The sequence below is a fragment of the Netta rufina genome (assembly GCF_964035555.1).
Source record: "Netta rufina genome assembly, chromosome: Z".
In the NCBI taxonomy this organism is placed as follows: Eukaryota; Metazoa; Chordata; class Aves; order Anseriformes; family Anatidae; genus Netta; species Netta rufina.
In genome coordinates, this window is record NC_140126.1 from 44,800,675 (window position 1) to 44,819,113 (window position 18,439).

The 18,439-nt window shown below is 38.5% G+C and overlaps 1 long non-coding RNA gene across 1 annotated transcript in view; it reads right to left on the reverse strand.

Moving 5' to 3' along the window:
- Positions 1-18,439, reverse strand: part of LOC311221212 — a 46,493-nt gene that overhangs the window by 14,376 nt on the left and 13,678 nt on the right. Inside the window, exon 3 of the long non-coding RNA XR_014619297.1 lies at positions 17,376-17,448. This is a non-coding gene — a long non-coding RNA (uncharacterized lncRNA). The remainder of the gene's footprint in view (positions 1-17,375; positions 17,449-18,439) is intronic.

Below are 18,439 nucleotides of genomic sequence, written 5' to 3' on the forward strand. Positions count from 1 at the left end.
TATAAAAGCTCTGCTGTTTACTCAGCAATCCTGTGAGAAAAGAATGTTATGCAACCTTCCTGACAGCCCTTATGAATACAGCAAGTCTCTTTATGTAATATATTAATGCATCACATATGCACTGCCTATACATATCCATGTTTACCTCCCAGGTACACTTGAAGTGGAAATAATCCCCAAAATATGAAAAATAAAAAAGATTTGCCTTTTTTTACTACAATTAGCCAACAACACATGGCTATAATCATGCCAGATACTGCTTTACTTCTTAATGTTAATATACAATTGTTTGTTTTTGCAAACCTGTATATTCTATTTCAATGGATTTTCCTGACAGAACAGGATCTTAAAAAGCCTAATCATTGTTCTTAATGTAGATTTTATAGCTAAGACACAAGACTACAGATGAGAAACAAATGACTTGCAGATGAGACAAATTATACAGGAAAAAATAAGCCAAAGAAATAGAAATATGGCTTGGATGGAAAGCTGACTTACTAATGCTGACTTACAGCAGTTACATGGAGAAAAACAACATCCTATTTACTAGTACATGCATTTTCAAGTACATGTCACAAATCTGCATTTCTTAGCGAGATTGTCCTCTGTCAAGCACTACTAAGTTGAAAGCGTACTTGTATTTTTAACCAGCAAAAATAACAAAAATAAATAATAAAGTCAGTGGTTCATTTATGGCCAGTAGTATGCTTCTACAGTTTTGTATTTAGTCCAGTTTTCAGTCCTTTTATTTTTTGATAACTCTAAGGGAAAAAAAAATCTTACATTTTCATTTGTTGTGTGGACCAACATCAGCTAATTCAAAGAAGTCTTGGTTTAGGATTTATACATACAACCAAAAATTGTATCAAGTGGACTGGTATTTCTTCTGATCTAAAGAGGTGTCTATGTCGTTGTTAATCTAATACTCTACACAAAAAGACATTAAAGTCATAATTGAATGAACACTAACTTCAACCTCTAGTCAGATTTGTGTTTGTTTTTATTTTTTCAGCAGTCATCCAAATGTCACTTTAAGATAACAAATTATGGGCAATCCAATATTTCTCTTCTAAAGCTCTTCTGATTATTATATTGAGCCTTAAAAGTTTGTATCTTCGCTTCAGTAATAATTCAGAGTTGTGTAAAAACTTCATCCCATCCCACCATTAACTTTTTTTTCTCCCTTTCTCAAACAACATTTTCACAACCTCCTTGCTGTTTCCAAAAGGCAAGATACAGAAAAAAAAGCAGCTTTTCTCCTTACAGACAAAGAAACATCCGGAAGGTGTGTGTACACAGAGGGAGGGATATCACATCTCACCTGCCTTTTGTCATTATTTTTATGATGCATGGCATTCTGAGTAAAGACGTACAATACATATACATTTAAGTAATCAAGGTAGAAATTTTTCCTCCTTTGCAACTGACCTTGATTTTTTGCCATACACCTCTCTGTTTCAAACAAATAAGTAAATGTATCAGTTCTGTCTATGTATCTAACTTCTGTATGACAATCCACCTGGTACAGCTCAAATATTTGGAAAGGAATAACACTACTGGAGGCAGGGCAGAATCAGGGATTTAGAAGAACTTAACCCCAAACCACTCGACATCTCCCTCCCAAAGCCCCATAGCCTCAAGTTACTTGCACTATTATGCTGCTGCTAAGGCTTTAGCTGGAGTTTTGTGCACCTTCTACCATTTAAAACAAACGAGGTAATTGCCCTCAAGCTGCCTGATACCAACACCTTCATTTTCTCCTCTGTGCTGCCCAGGGTCTCCTGCAGCAGCGCTGTGAGAGGGGAGCACAGGGGACAGCGGCCACAAGATCGAAGGTAACATCAGAAGAGCAAGCCAAACAACCCTTCGATGCCGTGCCCACCTCTTCCATAGTATGAAGGTGATGAAATGCCAGGCCTTCAACGTGGCTTGAACTAGGTGCTTCTTGCTAGAGTCCTTTCACGCTTATGCCCCCAGAAATATCCTGGAGTGAGGAGGGTGTGCTTCCTGCTCCCACCCCTGATTTGTCCAGGCCTCCATCCTCAGACATTATCCCTGCCTATGTCTTCTCTTTTCATCCCTTCTGCAAGAACATCTCTCCTCCAAGCACAAAGGGTGGCAAAAAAAGATCATTACATACCGCTTTCTGCAATGCCCAAACCAGTATATACGTACAGCAGATGTTCGCAGCATGAAGTGAAGTCTTACCCCGGCACACCAGCGCAGTACTAAAGTTATGTTCTTTTTTCCACTGTAACCACTTCAGTCCTGCTGTCACGTTACCCTACAGCATTTGTTTATCCACAATGAATTAAAGGTTTTAAGTACAAATGCCTCTATCATGAAAATTTGTTCAGGAGGGAGTAAAGGGAAAAAATGAAATTATTAAGAAAACACATTTTAAAGCAGTATAAATAATTGTGGTATGGATCAGAGGCATACTGTTTCCAAGCAATATCTATTTTAGTAAATTACCTACTGCAAACAGGTAAGGAAGGGAAAAAAAAAACAACAGACAAACAAGAATAGTGCCTCCTTTCCACCTTTCCAACCTTCTGACCTAAACAAAGCAGTCAAAAACCCTAGGGAAGCCTGAAAAGTAAACAGTGCTTCAACCATGGTATACATCTCCTGCCAAAACAATCACTAGACATACTGTACTGCTGATAAACTTAAAAGGTCTTGAATAACAAATATATGACATTTAATACTTATGCTTCCTTGCTATGAAAAGAATGCTGCTGCCACACCAAACAAGATTCTCCATAAATAAGAATTAAGTGTTTCTCACATCAATCAAAACTGCTTGCCCACTTGAAACAGGGAAATATTCAACATCAGCTACAGGATTTTTCCAGACAGCCAACGTGACAGGCAATCTTTTTGTAACACACATAATAAAGCTGCGAGGCAAATGGCAGCAGCCACTGCTGCAGCTCTTTGGATCAGGAAGTATTGCCAGGTTCCTCCAAGTCCTCTTCTGTAAACTACACCGATAAGGCTACAGAGCAAGCCACAGACAGAGAACTGAATTACAAGGTTTAGCTCACGATGGATTTAACATCAGATCCTTCCAAGTTTAAGCTTGGAAAAGTTGCCCTGCCAACTGCACCTACCCTGTGTTCTCTGTGGCATCTTATTCTACTCATTTGACAGGTAAACATAGTTAATCAAAGTTATTTCTCTTGGCAAATACCTAATTCCTTAGATGACAAGATACATATATATCAGATATTCAGAAGGATCATCCTGTCTGCACGTGTTGTTATGGAGAAACATGACAGACCATCACAATTTCAAAATGTACAAATCCACCACTTTTTCAGGTACTGCCAGGGTCAGGAAAGCCAAGGATACAGGTACATGCTTCACTTCAGATGCGACCATACCTGTGTTTATACACAGTTTAAATTTTTTCCCTTGCAGGGATTGTGGCAATTTGGAAACACAAAATAGAAAGTAGCACAAAGGTTTTATTTTCTCTTAAAAACTGCTGTGGCAAACAACTAAAAAACTAGAAAAAAACAGACAAAGGTTTGAAATATTAAAGAAAAGCCCAAACAAGCACATTAACTTTTACAAAAGAGGTAAAAGTACAGATTTTTTTGATTTTTTAAAATGATACACTGTTTTATTTAGCCATAAACTTTTGCCCCTTTTCTCCAGTTACTTTGATCTTACAAACTTTTGCAGCCTATTTTAAACAAGAGACGGTAACAGCTCTGAAGTATATACAGGTGGCAAACGTCTTCCTGATGGCCTTCACAAAACTTGTAGCAAGCATTACTTCTGCACACAACAGAACCACTGGCAAACTCAATCATTACTAACAATTTAAGTTAAATTTAGTGGAATCCTCTCTGTTCAAGAAAAACAAAACAAAACAAAAAAGCACAGAGAGACATCTTCAATCCCTTCACATTCTGTTAATTTACAATAAAACTATTTAATAATATTATAATATTTCCTCTGTACAATCCTTTCCAATGGAAGGTCTGAAACTGAGTCACTGGGGTTTTGCTGGAGGGCACAATCTAAACTGTTTGTAGAACTGACTTAACTAAATCAACACTAATGAAAAGCAAGCAGCAACTACTTTGAATAAACTGTCAAACTTCTGTAATGTGTTTTGAACTTCTGTAATTCAGTTTACCATGCAAAGTTTCCCGGCTTTAAATGAGATCCTATCTTCTCTAGTGCCACAAAACTGCTCAGTTTTACTTTTCTGTGTGTGAGGGGGTATTTTCCTTCAATCTGTCAAAGAAATCTTGTGTGTATCTGGAAACAACAACAAAAAAAAACCAACACATATACCAATTGCTTTGTCTGGCATAACAATTTTTTATCTGAAAGCTGACATTAAGGTATAAAAGGTATACATTTAGCTAAAAGTTACAGTTGCTGTTTAACGTGCTTTTTCCATTACCATTGCCCTTCCTCAAATAAAGGGGAACTCTTTAAATTCTTAGCTTTACTTTCCCTAGCAATTTCTGTAAAGAGCACAGGAGTAGCTGCATGCAACTTGTTTTTAACCTTTTTTAACCTTTTTCTTTTGAATGCATATGTGAAGACAGCTAAAAGGAAACAGTCACTTTATTCTATGCAGTTTTTAAATCTGGCATTTCAGTACAGCCTTAAATCTCAACCCAGACCCAAACAGTTCCCTTATTTTTTCTACCCCTCACAAAAATACTGAGAACTATAATTTGAAACTCAGGTTGCCTCCAAATATTAAGCAGGTGTCAGCCTTCTCCCTTTGTACTTTAACAGCAAATAAATAAATACACCTGCTAGGGGAACACGTTCTTCCCAGCTTTCACCTTCAGCCCTCTTCCACTGCACATGCTGCACACAGAACAAGTGAAGAAAAGGGCAAAAGAAAAAACTGAAAAGCCAAGAAATGAGTAGCACATCCCATCTACAATCAAGCTCCAGCAAATCTGACTCAAACAGTTTACAAGGATGCTGTTCCAGCTTTCCACCCTGCTCCTGTGCAGGATGCGATCGCCACAGCAGCACAGTCAGTGGATGGAAATGTGCTCTTAACTTTATGCTGCCCTGGGTCAGCACATCAGCCCCATCCGAGCACATCCAGGAATCGCAGTCTTCTGCTCTGCTTGCTCTGGGCTCTGATTTACAGTCAGCCTGCAGCACAGACATTGGAGACTGCATGAAGGAGGTAAGACAAAACTGGGAAAGAGACATGAAGTAATGAAACTTGTCATGCCACCCTTCTTCATTACCGTAACTAGATGACCATGATGCAGTAACAGCACCTTCACGGCAAGGTTCACCCGGCTCCTCAGTGGATTTCAATTCCCCTGGTACTCCCAAGAGAGAAGGGGTGATGGCTCTTGTGCTAGGTTCAGTGTGAAGGCCAGATAGGGCTGCTGTCCTTTCAAGCACATCATCAGTCACTTCCCCAAAGACCTCTTTGTCTGACACTCAGCCACAGACCATTTGGCTTAAGGTATTCACTATTCAGTCTCCCTCCCAAACAAACTCTCCCTCTCTCCCAAATATGCAGCGAGAACTGCGGTTGGTGATTCACCAACCACAGCTGGGTAATTAATGAAGCTTATTGTATTCACATCAGAAGCGTTATCCCAATTCATTCAGGGCTCTCCATGAAAATAGATCAGATTGCTGCATCTTGCAAATGAAACATGTATTATTAATTTCTGCAGAAAGCATCTGTCACAACAGCATAACCCCTTTACAAGAGCCAATACAAATCTTGCAAATAGTCCTATGAATATATATATACACACACAGAAATTTATTTAAAATAAATTAATTTGTCAAACCACTGCATCTTTAAGGGTTTTATGCATCTACACTGAAAAAATAAATTCCAACTGAATTCCTTCATGCTATTTAAATTATGGCAATGAACTGTGCACTGTATCAAACATTATTATGAATTCTTCAGGAAACAGACTCTCAAGTTAAGACCCGTAAAATCACAACAACAAAAAAATCAAAGATTTTTCTACTCTGTATGGGAACATAGTGTTATGTTCAATACCAGAAATTCCTGAAGCCCCAAACAGGATACAGTTTAAAGTAACAAACAGTAATGACACTAGCTCATCTTAAGTAATTGATTTACCTATTTATTAAAAAAACAACAACAACAACCAAACAAGAATGGGGATTTCAATTTAAGCGTTAAAAATTAACAGCAACAACAAACTAGGAAGACTAATGGGCACACAGGTTCTTCTAAATGCTATGCCAGCAGCTTAATTTGCTCATCCGCAGTTGTGGCCATTCTCTTTTGGAAAGCTGCCCTAATTCTTTTCTCCAGTGCCTTGTTGCTAGGGTTGCAGCTGCACGGCCCATTCCCGTTGAAGCACATGTCTTTGGAGGGGGGCACAAAGGGCTTCATTATCTTTTTCTCAGAGCTCACACGGTCAGAATAGAGCATTCCTCCTTTGTCCCCCACCAGAAAGTACTCGGAGAATCCCAGCCGCTCAGTCACCACTATTTACATATGAACACTTGCACCAGGAATCCCATGCCCTTCCTAAATTGCAGGCGACTTCCACAGGAATTGCAGGCCACTTCCACAGAACAGTTCCAGTTCTGCCAAGGTGTCTTCAAAAGCTCTTCATTTACGGTCCAGTCATCTTTACTTGCAATTTTATGGAAAGTTAGCATTGGACTACAACTTTGGAATTAGTAAAATGAGTGGTGATGCTAGTGACTGGTTTTCAAAAGCATGAAGAGCCATTTCCTTACATTGCCAATCTTCAGAAGACTTCTGTTTAGAAGCCCAGGCCTTCTTCTGGATACACAGCCTCACACCAGCTTAAGACACAATACAGAAAAGGACAAAACTACCAACCTAAAGCACTGTTCGTTGACACTGAACTTCCTTCTCAATGATTAATTTAAATCTTTAATTCATATTTACAACTGCATTCATTCAGTGAACGTGCTAACACAGTTGCGTCAGTTATAAAGGCAATAGGATATGGGCAGTGTTTCCATTCAGGATATTTAGCAAGACAAATCAATTTAAAAAGTTAAGAAATTAAAGTAAAATTCAAATAATTAGAAATAAACTGTTTCTTGGTTTGGTTTTGGTATCCTCTTGCTTGTAAATGCCAGGACATTGTAAGCCATTTCCTATGAAAAACTTGTTTAGTATTTGTAGTGCCATAGGAAAGAAAATACTCAAAAAAAAAATAGCATTCATTTTCATCTCCTCTTCCTCCAGATAAAAAAAATCATTACTGAATAGCAGAAACAGAATAGGGAAGAAAAGAAATTAAGCTACCACAAGAATTCTGAGCATCAATATGTAACAACTGATAGAACTGATTTTTTTTGAAGTTATATGTGAGGAAGTAGTTCACAATGGACACAGAGAAGGAAGATTACATTTAATGGAAAGCAACCCAAACCGATCATTTACGTTAATAAGCATATTCAGAGAGTACACAGGGAGTACAAGTATGTTAACATAGGGTGTCAGACTGCTGGTTAGCAAGAGGTAGAAAGGAAATCATAGCTTTTCTAGGCCTGTTATTTTCAGGTCCTACCCTAACTAAAGGGTCAGAATAGATTTTCTACTTCATGTTACCAAGTTAACAATTCTCTACTTAAAAGTCTGTCTCTTTAGGAAGAGTGGAAAAAGCATTTGTGTTTATGTCAGTACAGAGGAACTAGGATCTCTGTAAAAGGCCATAGGAATTGCAGCTCTTGTTGCCCATCAGATTACCAGAATATCTTGACCAGGCTGTGCACTTGTTACACTCCCAGTCAACAGGTGACTTACAGATACCATCTACGACCAAGAGTCTGTTTGTCACCTGTCCCGTGAGCTGCCACCTGTGATCTAACTCTGGAAAGACCATACATAGACAGATTTTTTAATTCTGTGTTAACATGGGACATAGGCAGACAGTCTAGCCTATTTCCTGATAACCTTGTGAGAAACAGGTTAGACCTTCCCTAAAATACTTCCTCTTAGTACTTCTGCTGAGGTCTTCAGCCCCACACGATTATTTCTGAATGGGCCCAAAGGAAGGCAGCAACAAACAAGCATACTTTCTGCAAAGGAATTTCTGTAGAAGTTTACATTTGGGAAAAAAAAGAACCAACTTTATGGTTAACAGCTCTGTGTCACGCAATAACCTAGGGGAAAGCGAAAGGTCAGTAGGTTAAATAAAGCCCTGAACTATATAACTAGTATTATACCAGGACCATAACTCAAATACTTCCAGTGCAACAGGCACTTAACTGTTCTACTAATTCAGAATTTGTGATGCCTTAACCTACAACTATGGTCTTTCATCTGTAGGAATATAAGATCAAAAAAGGTGCACATACCATGTTTATTTGTAATACTATTTGATACTTGATTCCACCTATTCTTTTTCCTAGCCTAATTCCAGAGCTCCATAATTGGGATGGTAGAATAATTGCTAAGAGGAACTTAATGTTAAAGGCATACATTTGCTAGAACCAAGCAACAACAAAAGAGACAACAACGCATTATATATTTCACATTAGCCAGCACACAAGCAGAAGTAACGAGACAAATAAAGACATGTAAGAGTCAGAGGCGGGGTAGAGTAACACAAAGCGGCATTGAAATAACTGTGATTCTTGAATATGCAGTGCAATGAATAGTGCTATCTGGTGTTTGATAAGGAAGAGCATTTGCTTATGCCACCACTACATCTATTTCTGAATGCTTGAAATTTTATATATATATATATTTATACAAACATATATATATAAAATGTGTTTGTGTGTATATATATATATATATATATATATTTTATATATATATATAAAATACACACACACAAGCATTCCAGTCAGTTTAGTGATGTGTGCACAAAGCTACCAGGCTTAACATGAGACTAAGACTTCAAAATAAATGTTGATTTAACTTTCTTTGAAATGGACTGAAGGCACAGACTGTTATAAAATTTAGACAGTACTGGTAAAACCGGTAATAACAATGTGTGCATACTGGTCATTCACTCTTACCTATTAGTTCTAGTAATTAATAATTACCAGTACTTTCATCAGCCAAAAAGGCCAATGGTATCCTGGGGAAGAGTGTTGCCAGCAGGTCAAGGGAGGTGATCCTCCCACTCTACTCAGTCCTACCTGGAATTCAGTGTCTTCTTCCCTGTACAAGGGAGACATGGAGCTATGAAGATGACTAGGGGGCTGGAGGAAAGGCTGAGAGACAACTGGGCCGGTTTAACCTGAAGACAAGACTAAGGGGGGATCTCATCAATGGGTAAAAATGTCTGAAGGGAGGGCATGAAGAGGATGAGGCCAGACTCCTTTCAGTGGTGCCCAGGTAGAGGATAAGACACAACAGGCACAAACTGAAACACAGGAGGTTACATCTGAACATGAGGAACCACCACTTTATTGTGAAGGTGCCACAACGCTGGAACAGGTTGCCCAGAGAGGTTGTGGAGCCTCCACCTTTGGAGATAATCGTACACACACACGATCCTGCAATGTGCTCTGTGAGACCCTGCTTGGGCAGGTGGGGTTGGACCAGATGATCTCCAGAGGTCCCTTCCAACCTCAACCACTTTGCAACTGTGATGAACAAAGCAGCACACTTTTTGGAATTTTTGAAGGAGTTCTGAAAACAATTATCTAAAACACTTTCATCCACTTTTTGATGAGTAATGTAATATCAAAAATGTAGTATCTCAAAAAGAAAATACTGTCCAAAATACACAAATACAGCAAGACAGTGAAATAGCAAAAAGCCTTACACAAGCTGTTCTGAGAAGACAGCACTCATTTTCTGAAGTGGCTGATGTTCCTTCTTTTCAAAACTGCTTGTTTATATTGAATATGTCCTCCGAATATCAGTTTCTGCAAAATACGCCATTATTTCTGGATATATGTGGATGTATTTTCCATGTAGTGGATTTACAGCCATGGAAGAAAAATGACACAAACAAACAAGAAAACACTTCCACAGGAGTTCAGACTGACCTATCAAGTCAGTTATAGCTGCAGAAGCTTCCAGTAAGTAAACACAATGTGACGCTGAACATACATGGAAATGAAAGCATACCAGTCTCTAGAGACTAGAACATGTTTTTGTTATATTTGTTATTAGCCATGTAATAAGTTAAACTTTTTTGCAGCAAAAATGTACAGCTGGGAAGTTGATGCATATTTACAAGAGGTTACTACCCTCACCAAGGTAATAAAATAGATTAACAAAAAACAACCAAGAGCCTCCACTACTACTGTAGTTGAGCATACCAAGCTCTTGGCCTTAAATGGCACTACAGTCAGTTTTTGTAATGCTAGCTGCTTTTTCCAAGGCTTTAAAACCAGAAATAGAGTTTTCTGCTACAAAACTTCATGAAAAGACTTCAGAACATAATGTATCCAGTACACTTTGAGTCACAGGCCTGTTTACAAGCATCACCACACCAAGAACAACCACTACTGCTACTTGAGATACAAGCATCTGAAAGAGATAGGAAGACAGAAAGGTTACAGGAAAGGTTATATTGGGACAGGAGGGAGGGAGAAGAGAAGCAAGGTAGAACAGAGTGAGCGATTCATACACTTGAAACGGGCCTGAAATTTAAATACCAAATAAAAGAATTAGGTGGGAGCTTTGTTTCTGAACAAATTAAAAAATTGGGGAAAAAAGGAAGTAAAAGCACTTAAGATACCACAACAGACAACAGGCTGCGTTAAAAAGATTTGCTGAAAAATATCTAAACATCCAGAGGCAAAGATAATGAAGGAGATACTAAGGAGGTAAGACAGAGAGCAGAAGAAAGAGGGTAACAAAACAAAGAAATCATGGCATTTACGAGAACATAATTGTTGACAAAATATTTTTCTAAACTGACTTATCTGAAGGTAATTACTGAGATTTCGACAATAAATCGTATTTTCCTTCTGTGGCAACTCTGTTAAGAAGCTTCAATGATCTTCCATGAGCTTGTTTGCCCTAACAGATAAATCGAGTAGTAACATCTGTGTACATGTTAGTCTGGGGATCTGTACTTTAAAATCAGTGGGGACTACAATGACTCAGGTCACAGCACAGCTTTTCGTTTATGTGTTTAATCACAGCCCATGAAAGGCAGAAAACAGTCAATATGGTAGCACCCCCATCTCTTGTGGCACTCTGACTCAGACGCCTTATGTTAGAAGCTTCTCAAAACGTAACTGGAAGTTAAGTAGCTTGATTGTCACAAGTGCCAAATCCGCAGCAGTTTTCACCCAAAACCTGCCAGATTTGAGAAGCAGGCACTACTCTGCTATAGATTTGTTGTGGAAGTTAAACAGTAATTCTAATTCTCACTCCTCCACAGTAATTAATCACCATGCCTCCACACCGAGCCCTGTATACGGGAATTAACATAATTTTAGGGACATGTATGGCAAATAACTATCATCCATGCATTCATCTTTCATCTGAAAGCATTTCAGATTTCCAACTCCCTACAGTGAAAATACCTTTCCAAACAATATTTGAAAAGCCTACTGCTTTTAAAATGGGGGCTATGCTGGCATTACCATCCTCATTTTCTAATTCACTCACGTTAATTAAAAAGCAACCTACCAAACAAAAAAAAGTGAAGTGACAGCAACTCCCCCACTACTCTCTTCCTGCTGGAGTCAGCTCAAAAGCAGCATTCCTCTTCCTCCAGTCAATAGGACTTAAGGAAACTATGGTTCTGGGCTACTCCTCTAGTTCTTCAAACTCTTGCACCAACCAGTCAATGTGTTCTGGATGTGAAAATGCAGCTCAGTATCGGAACATAATTCATACCCAAGGTTAGTTGCCCCAATTTGACTGACAGTGTCACTGTTGACAGAACAGCATTCAGTCAAGCATAATCCAGCCAGAGAGGCACAGACCTGTTTTGCATCAGGAATAAGAGAATTATTTGCCTGCTTACACTTCCTCCCGAGTTTACTCAGTAACTGAAAACATTCTGATAGTATCAATAACTGGAAAACAAGACAGATGAGGAGGGTTAAATAATGCTGTACATTTTAATACAGAGAAGGAAAGAGGCAGACATGACTATTCTTTGAATTCTCTGTCAAAAGAAGAAACTGAATCCTTGAAAAACACTGCAGCTAGCTCATGCTTGAGAAGGCATGGACAGCAAGAAATTGCTTTGCTCATTATATTAAAAATAGATATTGCAAAATGGTGTCTTCTGAGAAATCTAATATTTGAATGAAGACTGTTCCAATAAGCATGTGCCGGATCAGTCTCTCCTGGACACTGGGTAGCATCCAAACTGCTCAACCAAAATGCAACAGCCCTGGGCATAAATAAACATGCAGACTTGTTATCTGTGAAAACACAGAAAGACATCTGTGAAACAATCATATCTAAAGCTAGGTCGGTGAGACTTCCAAGACAGCATTTTGAATCTAGGTGCCAAAATTCTAAATAAATGATTACTGGAACACATGTCCTTCAAGGGACAGAGCTTAAAGTGCTTTCCCAATTAAGGGAATACATAGTAGCTGTACATAATGTTAAGAACAAGGGTAGAAAATCAGCCATTCTGCGTCCTTCAATATGCTGTAGCAACTGTTGTTCCAAAAGAAGACGTCAGAGTGATACAGCTGGCAGAGCATTTTCTGTGGGCAAGGATGAATCTGAGGTTAAATTAGGCCATTAGCAAACATCTGTTCATTATTTCCCCTTTCTCTTGGTACTAGACCATTAATATAGGAAAGACTTATCCATTTCCTTCTTTTCAAGAAAAAAGACAGCGAAAATATCTCTAAATGGCCATGGTCAGAAGTTACACCTGTAACTCAAGAACAAGATTTAGAAAAGGCATGGGAAGCAGATCTTCACTAAGATCACTTTTGCACCCAGCCTGCTCAAGGACCAGGTTCTTGGACTTCATGAGCTCTTCTGTGCCTGTGACCTACCAACTTACTACATTTTACATTCCTCAAGTGATTTCATGCTCTGGTGTACAGTCCCTTAAATACGTGGTGTCTAGCAATCTAATTTGACTATATAACACATGCACATTGTCTGGTAGCTTTTCCAAATGGATAGGCATTACACACGGGAGGATAACTAGAAAGCTGATGCACAGAAGACAGATAGAAAGCACTAAATCTCTGACAAAGACTATTAAAACTCCCCGCGGCCTCTCTGGAGAAACGGGACGCCAGTGCTGAAGTAGTCTCAGAACATTCTTCTTCAGCATGCTAACTGCAGATGGCACCTTGTGCTGAGCATTACACAGTGCGTGGGCTCGGGGCGTAAAAACCAGAGATATGATTGCAAAGTACGCTGCACAAATGAAGGCAGGAAGCACACAGAGCCTTTTCAGGACACCGTATTTCACACTGTATATAAGCTTATCCAGTTTAAGATAAACATTACCGCATATGACTGCAGTTTCAGAAAAAAAAAAAAAAAGAAATAGAAATCATAGAGAACAGAACTTCTCCATCTGTTAGAGAGATGCTTTAAATATCATTTATAAAAGTACATTCTATAGCTAGTTATAAGTCTAAATATAAAACCTTGAAACTGAAAGATCTCTCAGGGCATGCAGACAACATTTCAAGCTACAGTAACTGAACATCATGCAGGTTTACTTCCAGTTTCTAGCAGCATGTCTTTGGGGGCCTCAGGCTTTCCTTCCCTTTACCTCTCCATTAGACTACAAGAGGGCTTGCCCACAAAGCAGGACAAACCTGTACTCAATTTAACTATATTAACTATTTTCTTGGCACACTCTCCTATACAACTTTTTTGCCTAATATTCCTTTCATATGAATTGCAGGTGTAATGCAAATTGTCTTCCGCAATAGCAAATTTCTTATTGATCAACTTTGTTTCCTAGCCTTCTTGTTTTATGGTTTCCACTGGCAAAAATCCTTAGTGAGTTCATTCGTGTTGCACTTTATTGTGGAAAAGCAACAGCAAAAGTTACACTGTGGACTTCAGCATTAATATTGTTCTGAATCAGCAGAGCTCCACTGTGAAATGTGAACAAAGTGTTTCAGCGCTTAAAAAAAAACAAACACATTTTTACCCCTGCTCCCCCATTTCAGAAGCTGTATGAGATAGTTACAGATTCCAGCAGCACCCCAGTGATTTGACCCAAGTTTGAAAATGACTGGGGAGGAGGACAGAAGTTACTTAAGCTAAACTGAAAAACAGTAGCCCTTCAGCAACATCTTATGTGCCTTTTTTTCCTCCTCTGCCTTTAAAGTGAACAGCACGTCAATTTTAATTACTTGAGTGAACTAAAACTTCTCTGTTGCCATTGCTCCAACTTCATTAATCAATTCTTAAGTTAAGAGTCACACAGAAGTAACAAAAATACGATGGATGAATTCTAAACAATTCCGCACTTACTTTCAGGAAATGAAAACTCATGAAAACTTTAAACAGAAAAGACAGACTACAAACCAAAATTGAAAACCATGTACAACAAAACCAAGGTAATAAAAAAGACTCATTTCAGACTTTGAAGGTACGCAAGGTTTTTTGTGGTATCCAGATGAACACTACCACGAACAGCCTGCCACGAACAGTTCTAGGTTAGTTTCAGAAGCTCAGAAGCTTTTTGTGCTAGAAGTGAATTGAATAAGAATTTTCTTAAAAATAAATAAATAAAATGTTGTTTGCTAGTATAAGAATATTTACTTAAAATTCACTACTGTTTTTACATTACCTCCAGATAGGACAGAAAGATTTTTCCCACCTTCTCCCCTAGACCAGTACTCCAGACCTTTAGTGAAATAATTGGTAAGTAGCAATACCAGAATGGAAAAGGAAAATACTTCTTTTTTTCCAGATTGTTCTGAATTTACTCCAGGCAATTCGAAAGTATTTGTTTCAGAATATCATAAGGCTAGACTAGGTAAACACTGACTGTGATGACAAGCCGCAGGCCTTAATGCTTTCTGTTTCTTATGACTGGAAATCCATCCACCCACTATATGATCACAATCACATGATGTGAAAGACTGCCTATGTGAAGATGCAAGTCCAGACACACAACTGCAGGGGCAAAGGGGGGGGGTTAAAGGGTTCTCAGCAGAGAAATTGCTGGGAATGGCTTTGGTGCAGCACTGTCCTGCACCACTGTCTTGTGAACTGTCAGTCTGAACCACAAAATAATTGAAGAAATATATTAGAACCTCAGTCTTTTTATTTATTTATTTATTTAGGCCGTAATGGGACATCCTACAAGATGTTTACGGAGATTTTGCACTCACCACTCTCAATAGCTGTCGGTGAGGCAGGCCAGGAAGGCTGTGCTTCCTGACCTGTCACTGAAGCTTCCTGCAGACACTCCTGGAGCACGTACAGAAAGGGCAGCCAACAGGTTGGGAACACCCACTGCACTTCACTTGTTTCTGGCACCGGAGCACAACACAAACATTTCTGCACTCTGCAGTGCTCTTTGCTCCTGTTTCCTGGGGGCATCACCACTGACTCCAGTGCTCCAAAGTCCTCTCCCTTCCCCACTGAAGTCTCCCTTCCACAGTTCTCATCCACACATAAGCCTTCCTGCTGATAGTACAGCCCCTACTCTCCTTAAAATATTCCACTCCTTTTCCTTGGTCTTCTTCTTCAAACACACATCACCAAGATCTTTTACCTGTCCTTATTATCCCTACACCTGCCACCCAACTGCCCGCCTTCTCCCCCTTCCATCCATCTCCAATGCCCCCGTGGCAGGATGGCACCCACACTTCCAGTTTCACAAGCTGGTAATAAAACTACCTCACCACGGACTTTTCCAGGATAAATTCATGTGCAGACTCCTTCTTCCCCAAGCTCTCTGGCAGAAAGCTTTTGCAAGTAATAGTGAAGTCACAGCTGAAAAAAGCAACTGTGCTCATAGAAAGGAAGTGCTCAATGCAAAGGATAAGCCCAAACATGCCTGGTATTGCCACTCTTACTCAAAATACTTCAAAGTTGTCAAACGAACTTGGGAGAAGGCAGAAAGAAAGAAGGAGAGGAAAAAAAAGCCTTTTAGCGTTTAACAGCCATTATTTAAATGAAATTCAGCATACTTTGACTATTTTTAGGGTAAATCATCAAGTTTGCTACTTGAATTACATACTTTATGAATGGTGCTCAGAAGCACAAAGAGCAAGCTAAAATGGAAAGACATCTATTACTTAGTACCTGAAAAATTAAGTAGTATTTTGCATGTTTTGCTTTCAGAACAGAATTCTGTAACGTGTTCCACAAGTGATAGCTCTTTTGGATGAAGCAGCATACGTACCAGCTTTTGTGCTTATTTCCTAACTTAGTGTTACGCAACAGAATCTTCCTCCAAAACTCATAGGATTTTTAGGCAACGGAATATGAATCAGGAAAGGAGAACACTAATTCACAAGCTTCCAAAATTAAAGTTGTTGTGCAGAATTAAAGAGAAATAATCAGTAATTTCAGGATTTAACTGTTCCACCAGCACTCGTGGAATCCACTGAAATTCAGCCTACATAAATATGGAGGAATTGTACTAACTACTTCAGCTGAAGAGGAATAGATACATTCCAGAATTTCAGTGATGGTAAACTCAACTCATTAAAAACAGTGACCATTAATCTGTACTATCTAACCACACACCAAATCAGGTATACTTGATGAGAATTAAGAAGTATAGTCAAGCTGAATGGGTCTTTCAAAACTCAGCAAACAGTGACGAAGAGTAACATCCGATGATAAGTTGCAAGTTAAATTATTATGGCCATGAAATATATCATAGATATAACTGTGTTGGTGTTACATTATCTTAGAGAAGATAGAGAAGAGTTAGGTATTGCAAACTCTTTTTATTTTTATATTTATTTTATTTTTATATTTAAAAATCTTGGTTAGAACAAAGGGATAGGAACATGAAATGAACATAAAATAAGCAGAAAATGCATACAGTATATTCTTTGTAACGAAAATTATGGAAAAAAAAAAGTAGGTAAAACATATGTGGCTGCACATACCAGAAATACCAGAGTCTACTGGGGCAACAAGACAATTTAGTGCTGTCAAAAATAATACGTAAAATTAATTGAAGGTCACAAAGCACCTGGACCTCCTGTCAAAGCTGATTTGAATTAGATATGAATATTAATCAACATTTTTATTATAAACACAAAGGAAATTTGCATACCATAATTCTGCTGGACTTCTCATCAGGGTTTTATCACCAGGGAGGCACTTGAAATGCTTTTCAGAATTCATGAGAAGCACCATGAAACCAGACCCAATCTACTTAAGGTTAAAAACCCTATCATGCTTTGATGGTTTTGTTATCACAATGAATATTCATAGGTTTATCATCTGTGTTTAGCGCAACATTTAAAGTGAAATGTAAACTGGCAGTATTGCCTACCTGTGTTTCACAACTTCAGTTATTCTAGTCCTTTCTGTAAGCAGCAAGTAATTCACTGAAGATATCCCCAATTCTAGAGAGCAGGGAAGGGGAAAAAAAAACAGTGTAAGTATATGTTAGAGCTGCCAATACAAATTATTTATAACAAATAGTAATGTGATTTCATGTTAGAACAAAGAAAACAGCTACCAACAGTCAGCCCAGAGTCAGGAATTTCTTCACCTTTTTTCCTTTGCAAGGAGACACAGGTATCATAACTTACAGAAGGCTGAAAGCTACTGAGTCCACCTTATTTACTGCAGCTTTGGAAGAAGCATTTTCTGACTTTTTTGCTCTTGGTGCTCTTTATTTTTATACATATTTCCTTACGAATTGAGGAACTACACACTTTATTTTTAAAACACACATACATATATATATGGTTATACTATATATATTGCGTATATATACACACACGTACATACATGTGGTACATTTTTACAGACATATGCAGTAGTAGTTTAGGAAGTAACCAAGGAGCGTAGGTACAAAGACAGTATCTGCTTAATTTTGACTGCTTTCTTTGCTAGGGTAAAACCTTAATATTATCAGGGGCCAGGGGAAAGGCCGTAAAACCAGATACATATTCCAACTAAGTGTGTGTGCAAGATTAGCTACATAAACCCTCTCACTGATCGCTCCAGATCACTGTCAATAGCAGGTAGTTAAGGAAATAAGTGGTTTGTACTAAGTATCTAACAAAAACAGACAACTTTGCAGTTACGCCTCATGATGTCTGTGAGGTTCAGCAAACGTGTTTGTTATTAAATATGTTTAGATGTCCAAGACATCTACTAACAAGTTCAGAAGTTCTTGGCAAAAAGATGGATTACAAGGGCTGCAATCAGTAACAGAGAGAAAACACAAAAAGAGCTGTCTCTGACCACCAAGACCCACTGCCCTAGAATCTGCTATTGAACTATTAGGGCCAATGGATTATTTCCTGGTTCTAAACCTGTATTAGAAACAGCAACAACAAACTAAAATCCAAAACCAAAGCAGCAACAACAAAACCAAAAAAAACA